The sequence below is a fragment of the Balearica regulorum genome, chromosome 28, assembly GCF_011004875.1.
Source record: "Balearica regulorum gibbericeps isolate bBalReg1 chromosome 28, bBalReg1.pri, whole genome shotgun sequence".
Lineage (NCBI taxonomy): Eukaryota > Metazoa > Chordata > Aves > Gruiformes > Gruidae > Balearica > Balearica regulorum.
Window position 1 is genome coordinate 1,123,490 of NC_046211.1, and position 9,177 is coordinate 1,132,666.

General features: G+C 40.6%; 1 long non-coding RNA gene across 2 annotated transcripts in view; it reads right to left on the reverse strand.

The window, feature by feature from the left end:
• The window catches only part of LOC142598503 (uncharacterized), a 57,607-nt gene extending 49,160 nt beyond the window's left edge, over positions 1-8,447 (reverse strand). Inside the window, exons 1-3 of one of the 2 annotated variants that reach the window (XR_012832668.1) lie at positions 8,299-8,447; positions 6,879-7,012; positions 4,680-4,793 (exon numbers count right to left, since the gene is read on the reverse strand). This is a non-coding gene — a long non-coding RNA (uncharacterized LOC142598503). Of the gene's footprint in view, positions 1-4,679; positions 4,794-6,878; positions 7,590-8,298 lie in introns of those variants that run through there. The other variant, XR_012832667.1, reaches the window with a different exon arrangement.
• Positions 8,448-9,177: the final 730 nt, after the last annotated feature.

The following is a 9,177-nucleotide window of genomic DNA, read 5'->3' on the forward strand; positions in this document are numbered from 1 at the left end:
CATAGCCGTTCCTGAATTGTCATTTGTCCATGAGTCATTCCATTGCCTCAACTTTAAGTGTGCGACCAACACTTACTACACAGATTAAAGATAAATAACTACGAGCAGATTGATCTAAATACTACCCACTGCTGAGTAATTTCTAACATTTAGGGGCAGATTCACTCAACGACATAAGCAGGTTCTTAGTACTTCAGAACAGAGTACTAAGTCCATTTCTATTAGACGAGTATTAACTATACATTTAAGCACACACCTATGTCACAGGCACTTCCCAGTTCCACTCCCTCTCAGCACCCGGCCCTCACAAAGAGGTCGGTGCAGTTTCTTCTTTGCAGCAGGTAAAGAGAACTTGTCTTGCTCTCAATTCCCCGTCATCTACCTTTCCCTCTTTCTAAAATACATCTTTCCCTTCTACACAGCAAACAATATTTGCACTAACCTTGCATATAGAACTGATGTTTGATTCCTAGCGAAAGTACATTTTCTATACAATTAGAAATTCAGGTGTACTAGAGAAAGGACAAAAAGACTCTATTTGGGGAACTTGCAAAAGTTGCAACTAAAGCACTTCAAAAGACTTGCAGTAAAAGACACCCAGCAAGAATTTCCAAATTTAAACGGTTGTCTGAGTGGGCATTTCATATTGCTATCTTCATGATTCCTCACTTTGTTCTAGGAAGTATTTTTGCTTTTCAATAGTATGATGTTCCTGGAATCTTCTTTGTAGTGAAAATGCTTAATCTTAATGTAGAAATTATGCAGAAATTTAAGCCTACAGCTATTCAGAAATTCAGAGCAGAGATAAATTAATACTCTTCCTCCTTCCATCCCTCTTCATTCTTACAAAGGTACAACTAGTCTGTTCAGACCTGTGATTTGAATGAGGAGCAACTCTAGATGTCTCTGTAAAAAAAAGAGAGGCTCTCTCAGGGAAATTTGTGTAACAATTTAATGTAAGAGATTTCACTAACAAGCAACCTTACTACCCCTGGCGATATACATCAACTGAGATGGAAATACCCCTCATTAGATCATAAGAGAAAACATTTTTATCCCAAGAAGTCTGTGCTTCAAAGAAAGCAAGCCCCAAACACATGCATTTAACACCAAAAGCTTTAAGTATTTCAAGAGGTACAATCTAAGCTTTCAGAGCTGTATTAACTTCAGCAGGAGGACTGGATGGATGTACACAGGAGGTGTGATTACACCCAATAATTAGCATTAAAAAGTCATAGCTTGATTACATATGGACAAGAATTAAAGACATGGAACATCCTGGGTGGGCCTGCCCACAAAACAGACCCCTTTCATACACTCCGCTTCAGCGTAACAGACCTCGATACATCGCAGAGGGGGACAGAGACCAGACTGGTCGGTGCAGGAAGGAACAGGCCCCTCAAAGCTTCGCCTCTTCCCCAACAGCCTCTTACAAAATTGCTGTCGGATCTGGGCCTTTCCTACCGTTTGGTGCCAACTAAGGGTCCTTTTACCTCCTATGGCCCCATCTGGTTTGCAGAGCCTTCTCTGTGGCTCAGGTCCACATCTCCCCAAACAATTTGTTGTTGGTTTCACCACATCTGTCTTCAGTTTCTTTGAAGTTGTTTTCTTAATCATTTGAAATTGGCTCTGGTTGTGGCTCTTCTATGACTGACCTCACCTTTGAGCCCTTGAATCGTGTGCAGAGTTTACAGAATCCATCAGAGGACAATTAGGAGTTTATTCTCTGAAGATTTAGAGAAAGTCAGGTGCCTGTTTGCTTGCAAGCACTTACAAAAACCTTTTATTGTATACACACAGAGATTTTTTAAAAGAATCTATATATCTCTGTGTGTATAATACACATATTTGAAAGGAACTACACTTATTCACTACCCTGACAATAATTAACCAGGACTCTCCTAAGCTATTGCCGACTTTTAAATGGAACAAGAAAGGTAGTAAACATTATGCAAAATGCTTTCTCGTAATGGAAGAAAATGACTTTGCAATATGCAATTAAAAATAATTAAAAGTACTAAAATGTATATCACTATCTTGAAACAAGAGCACTGATATTGAAGTAGATTTCATATCATTTGAACTTTTATTTAGAGGAATGGATACATCTTCTTGATGTTTGATTCTTGTTTAATAGCATGTACTGTGATAAAGCAAACGATTTTGGGGTGAGGAAAATTCCAATTTATCTTTTCATAAGGTACTTCCTCAAGTGAAAAAGTCATGATTGGGCCTTTAACAATAGCAAGTTAGTTGATAATGCAGTGTAGTTTAACGACTTCCGGATTACCAGCTCCTTCCTGACAATTATTTCTTGTGTGGTCTCATCACTCATTTAGGCAAGTCCACTCGATATGCCTCATCTAGAAAACACGCTTTAAAATATTTACTAACCTGCACACTACACAGATAGAAGCACTTCTGATATCTACAATTTAAAGTTCTTTTATTCAGATACTATGCTGCAGAGCATTTCCTTGTTTGCAGGACTCCTGATGAGTTAGTTGGTGGGCTTTGCGGAAAAGAACCACTAACTAGCTGCTTCCTGGATACAAGGTCTCCTTTAGGTATGTGACGCTTGGCTTTATGAGCAAAATGTCGATAAGGTGTCCAATGAAAATCAAATTCCAATCAAGGAAATTTGATAGAATTGGTAGCACGTCATCTATAATTTTTTTAATTGGTCAGTCCACTGAAGAACAATTCATTCTTGATTTGAAGAATTATTATGTGTGCGTGTGATGGTATATCCTGACTTAATTAAGCTTTAGTTACTTTACTCATGTTAATATTAGTAATGTTTCATTTTTTGTCTTTGAATTTTGGCATTGAGGTACCCCTGTGTTCTGGCCAATACTAACCACTGCTCCTTTATCCTAAATATTGTTCCTTTATATAGCCCGCTTTTACTAACCATGTGAATACGCTGCCTAGAGACTATCACAACAGCGAACACAGGCAGTATGTGTCCACCTACACCACACTCTGGCTAACAGATCACCACAAATGCAGCTTCTGACACAGGTCTATATGGCAACTATTTTAGAACTACAGGAAATGTCACCCTTTTGTTCTCACTACTGGTGTGTGTTTATTTTCCAGTGACAACACCTGAGTCAGAAAGCCAGATAAAAGTTACAGAGCTGTGAAGGAGATCAGAAGCCTGTCTGTTAAAAAATAAAACTGAGCCATAAGACCCAGGACCCTTGTAATAACGTGGTCTTACAACTTTTTTAAATGGGTTTTTGTTCAGTTTACACAAGTAACTTCAACTACTGTAAAATGTATCATTAATAAGCCCATAAGGATGAATGTTGAGAAGGATGAAAATATATATACACACACACGTGAAAATTAACTGTAGAAGTCAGTAAACAAAACTGCATTTCAGTAATACTTAAAGTACATTAAACAGTAAGAAAGTTCAAATATTTGACTTTAATGGTGTGTAACTTGATGTCACGTGGATGAACAACATTAGCTGGCTGAATACCGATTCTTAATAAGCAAACTAATGTTTTAGTTTCCTGGAAATTAAACAGTAAGTTTCCTTTTCTTCTCTGCTACAGGCTGAAATGGAGATATGGGTAAAAAAGCTAAACTTTACAAAGATACTTTCAAGTTTAAAGAATGAGAATGTCTTTCAACTTAATGTTTTTAGATTATTGTAACTTATGTGTAATAGAAGATTTAAATTTTAAAATACATCCAAGGTACTTTTTAACTGTCTCAGTCCTCATGTTCTTATCTTCATAGATACTTCATAAAGAGTTGGTATGTAATGAGTATGCTACCTATGAGTTGATATGTAATGAGTATGCTACCTATGAGTGTGTGCGTATACGTGCATTTTTATTAAACAGACGATTTTTTTCTTTTTAAAAGCAAAAAGTTTAGCTGGTTTTGTGGTATTTTTAAATATCACATTGTTTTTATAACTTCTTGCACAAAATAGGGCATGAATTACTTGTAGTAGGATCAGACTTGAAAATTCCTTTTGTGTAGATCCTCAAACAGTGATACCAATGAAAGAATAAATTGAAGAAAATATTCTTGTTAGCTTTCAGAAACACAAACTGTCAGACTCATTCATTTCAGCACTAATAATAGTTGTTGTGGTAATATGGGAGCTCGTTAGTAACAAACAGCAGCAGAGAAGAAAATCACAGCGTACTTTTAGGTAGAAGAACAATTACGAATCATCACTGTGATGAAGCTGCAAGAAAAAACTGCGATTCTAAAATGTATTAAAAAGACATTTTCATATCAATACGATTTTAGCCAGGAGCTGCTTTCCAATCTTAGGTTCCTAATTAAACATTATTTCTGCGTGTCCCCAATATTCCCATGAAAGGTATTTTCCCAAGGGAGAAGGATGTGACAAAATTTCCCATTTTCTTTGTATCCCCCACCTCTCTGACTATTCTTTCCTTCAAGATTTGCTCTAAAGCTTTGCTCATGAGCGTATCAGAGGAAACATACCATCACACAAAAGTTTATCATGATAAAGTTACCACACAGCTTTAAACAAATATACAAACGTAATTAAATTTGTCAACTGATACTGAGATAGTACTGAGATAGTCTCAGAATTTCATCCTGTGGGCTTGTTCCACGCTCCAGAACAACTACCCTACGTTTTGTGTTTGGTAATTGCATCTAATTGTGCATGATCTTACCTTCAGAGCTAAGTGTCTCCTACATAGTGCAGTGCCGGTTTGAGCTAAGGATCTCAGACATCATCACGCTAACTTCTTTATTGTTCTGGAGGTTCCACGGTGCCCACAATTCCTCTGCCAAAATAAGTTACTATCAAAACAACGCTGTCATGAGGCTATACTTAAACTGTAAAAAAAAAAAAAAAAACCAAAACCAAACCAAACCCAAACTCCTCAAATAATATTTTGAGATAAATTCCTTTTTGGCAACTATTTGATAAAACCATTTGCGTCAAAAGCATATGAATAGTTTATGTTACCCTGTAGTCTGTGTTCCTTATGATGTGTTAGCTAATAAAAACCACAATATCAAGCAAACATAGAAAGAATAGCAAAATAGAATTTTACTCTTAAATACCATGGTGAAAAATCAACAATAAAAATATCTTAATATACGAAGCAGCCACTTTGGAGGACTACTTAGTGAGGATAGCTTTAGTCTGTGGAGGGTAGGCTCTCCAGACTCCCTTCATAGCTGACGGAAACAGCTATGTGAAGCACTGCTGTCTGGCGGAGCTGCTCATACTCCACCAACTACGCAGAGGTATCATTTATGTCTAGACAGAGACCATTTCTTTTTTTCTTTCATTTTCCCTTATCTCACAAGATCTCAGATGTACAATGTCCGTTACGTGCATCTGCATCTCCTCCCCTTCTGTGAGTCTCTTGGGGACAGCTGTGACACGGCACTGCGGTTTCTAGGCATGAAAAGGGCATGTCGGGACGGGCCAGTGAGGCAGAACTGGAACTGGCTGATTACACTCTGCTGAGCAGACCAGGCTAAAATCACCCCGTGTACCTGTAGCAGTTCTTGAAGAACCTATCCAAGGACCTGCATAAGGGCTATTTGTACAGCTCAGTTTTAACGGACAGAAATTATTAATGCTTCAGCTAGGAGGAGTTGAGGAACTCTCATTCGCTACTCCTCACTCATCCATATGATTATTTTGTTTGAATTTACTGTACAAGGAAATGCACATCAAACACACCATTTTAACGTATTAATATAAGAAAAATACCTCCTTTTTTTCCCAACACAAAACCAAATACAAAGTCTGAGGTATTTTTTTTCCTAGAACAGAATCCTTTCCCTTGGTGCCAAGAGCTCCCAGCCTTTATGTAGACGGTGGTTTTCTTTTGGTTTGTTGTTGTGGCCATACATTTATTTTTGGATTCTCCCTCAGTTTTGGCAGTTAAATTAGAAGCATGAGGAAAGGGTTTCCTCCATTATTTTAGGGGATGCTTGTTTGCTGTTTTGTTTTAAATGACACACACTCAAAGCAGAAACAGAAATTTTAAAGTTTAAAAAGCAGATGAGTGTTCCCCAGAAGATAAAGCTGTAACTCATGTGAAAAATCTCCCAACAGGAGTAACACCAGAAATTTCACTGCCCCGGGCTGTGCTCTGCAGAAATAAATTTTCTGCCATCCTGCTCAAAGCAGCTGCTGTCACTGACTTTTTCTGTTCCCATCCTATACGTTTTGCTACCCGAGGGCAGCTGCTTGCTTTGACTCTCCATTTGTGCCAGTCCTGCTGATCGATGAACAACAAATGGAGATAAGTGTGTACTTAGAATACGATGTAATCTTACTCAGGCTACAACCCCAAGCATAATCAAGAGACTCAGAAATCAGTACAGAAGTAAAGACAGTTTAAGAATTATGTTAATCTCATAACGTCTAAACTGATCTCATTCTTTGATTCAGACATTTGTGATGTTCATGATCAGTGAAACTGGTGTGCGTTTTTTTTAGTATACAGCAAGTCTCGCTGCCAAAATCAAGACAGTACTCTGTTTACCATTGAATGTGGCAGTTTTCATTTTGATAATTCTCATTACTTCCTCATAAAGCTCATAGTATTTTACACTTTTCTCCAAGTCCAAATTCCAGAATTCATGTGATTACATGAGAATGTCAGCTTCCCATTTATCACATAAAAATACAGAAGAAACTTGAAAGCATACTCCCTGAAAGCTAGACATTGAAAGACCCTCATGGGTTTACATCCTCAACAGTATGATTTTTTTAAAACTAATTTCATTTAGGGGAGTAAAGGGAAAATAAAGGCTAACTCATCATCTTGGAAGGTGTGGGAAATGGCAAGGGATAGTTCTCAGTTACAACACAGATGAAAGAAACCCCTTTTGTTAAGTCTTACCTGCACTAGGGTTAAAAGAGGTGCTAAGAGAAAAGGATGTCTGTCCTGGACAGGTCTAAACCAGGAAGGTTGTGACATCTGCTACTAGACACGTGTAAAGCAGGAGCAATGTCTTCCCCAGCACCTGACAGGACCTGCAGAGGCAACAGCACAGGAATTTCCTGAGAAACACGACTCACAGAACCAGATTTCCAGAATCCTGCATTCAAAGGCATGCCCTGCTGTCTAACAAAGAGAGAGTTAATTACCCGTTCCCTCTGCGGGAGCACCCATACCATTGCTTCCCTTGACTCAGGCACCTGCTTTCACAAAAAGGTACCCAAATCCTTTTGGGAGTGGGACTCTGTCAGATTTACCTGAAATTACGGGAGAGCTACTGTGGGGAAGGTGAGAAAAGGGGAAATTTGGCTGGTAACCCTGCATGTGCCATGTTTCCTTGGGAGAGCAGGCCAAATCGGGGGAATCGGACACCTGAACTACATTGCAGGGCAAGCTGCCTGAAAACACACTTTAAATAGAGTTCTCTGGCTACCATGTTTTAACTGAGGAAGAATTTCTTCATATTTACATGCCGAGTATTTGTACCAAAATGCTAAACTTATGCTTTCTCATGCATGATGTTGAAAAAACCCTCTGGGATTAAGGTTTATACTTTTTATTTTCTCTGTTTGGACTTGGAACCACATTGTGTTTTTTCACCACCCACCACTGGCATAAAACTCACCCAAATTGACAGGAAAAACCTCTCGGGGGGGGGGGAGGGGGGGAAGCAGAAGCTGTTTTAGGACGGAAATGAGGCACTTGGAGGGAGTTTTCCTCCCCGCCCTGAAGGGCCGAACGTGAAGGCGAGAGGAGCCGTTGGGGAACGACCGTTGAGGCGGGGTGGGGGGGAGAAGCTGGCCCCGCCGCGCGCGGGAAGGCGGGTCCCGGCGGAGGGGCGGAACTGCGGCAAATCTCAGCCAATCAACGACGGGATCGCGGCTCGGCCCCTGCTGGCGGGATTCGGGGAGCCCCGTGGCTAACGGTTTCCCGCTCTTGCGGGGGGGGGGGGCCGGAAATGTACCGCGCGCCACTAACCCGGCAGTCACTCACCTCATGAGGCGTCCTTGCCCCTGAGGAAGGAAGGGGAGGGGAAGCAGCACAACTGGAAGGGGGAGATAAGGGGCGGGAAAGAGAAAGAAGGGGCAACAAAAGACAAAAACTCCGAGAAGAGGAGGAGGAGGAAGGAAGCCACACGGCCGCCCGCCAGTAGGGTTTCCCCTCACTGCGACAAAATGGAGGACAACAGAGCCCCTGGGATTCCTCTGGACACAGCAGCACGGTGCACTTATAGACTTTGGAGAGCGGCATGGCTTCCCTCCATCCCGGCCTGGCTGTGGGGTGGGGAACGAGCACATCTGCCAGACGTGGAGCATCTCACCTCCAGGAGTGGGATAGATGACTTCTGCAGCAGCAGAGGCATGTTTTAAACCAGAGAGGGACTGCTGAGGAGAAAGGTGGTTTATGGCAGGTCACAACAAGCTGCTTTGCCTCCAACAGAATGAGCTCAAGAGCCATCAGCCCACGCCTCAAGTTTTTCCTGATTTTGAAGACATGCCTACACAGCACTGAGTTTCCTCTCCTTTGCCATGCACGTACCAGATTGGAACAGCTTGGTTTCATTTCACATAAACCCACCAGTATCCCCAAAAGGTAGACTAAACATCTGTTAAAACCAATGCTACAACTCAGGTTCCCCATCTGGTCTCACTCCAGTGGGCAAGCAGGGAGTGAGTGGCCAAGATGGGGCTTCAGAGGGAAAGGTAATCCCTCCTCACACTTAAAAAAATTTAATAAAAATCCCAGAAAACCACCACTCATTTCTTGGCTAATCACTCATCTAGTAGAAAAGCCTGTTTAGTTACTAGCTTACTCAAGTGCATCCAGGGGATTTTTGCCAAGAATGCTGGACTAATCCCAAAATAAAAAACAAGACTAGATGTACCTGTATAGGAGAAGCTTTTTTTTTTTTAAAACTTTGTTCTTGAATGAGGAGTAATTCACAGCTGCTTCAAAAGGACAGCATTAGACTTGCAGCTTGTGCTGCTGGGCACACCAAGTCAGCATTGATGGAAAAAAAAAAGCAGAATTTTCATTTTTGTTTCTCAAGACTCTGCCAGACTTGCATCACTCAGCTACACCCAAATGGCATTTATACAGTATGCAATAGCTCCAACACTATTTCTACATTAAAAACTCATCATTTTGGGTTTTCCATAGCATCCTTCCTCACCCATGACAATGTTACCAAGACCTAGAA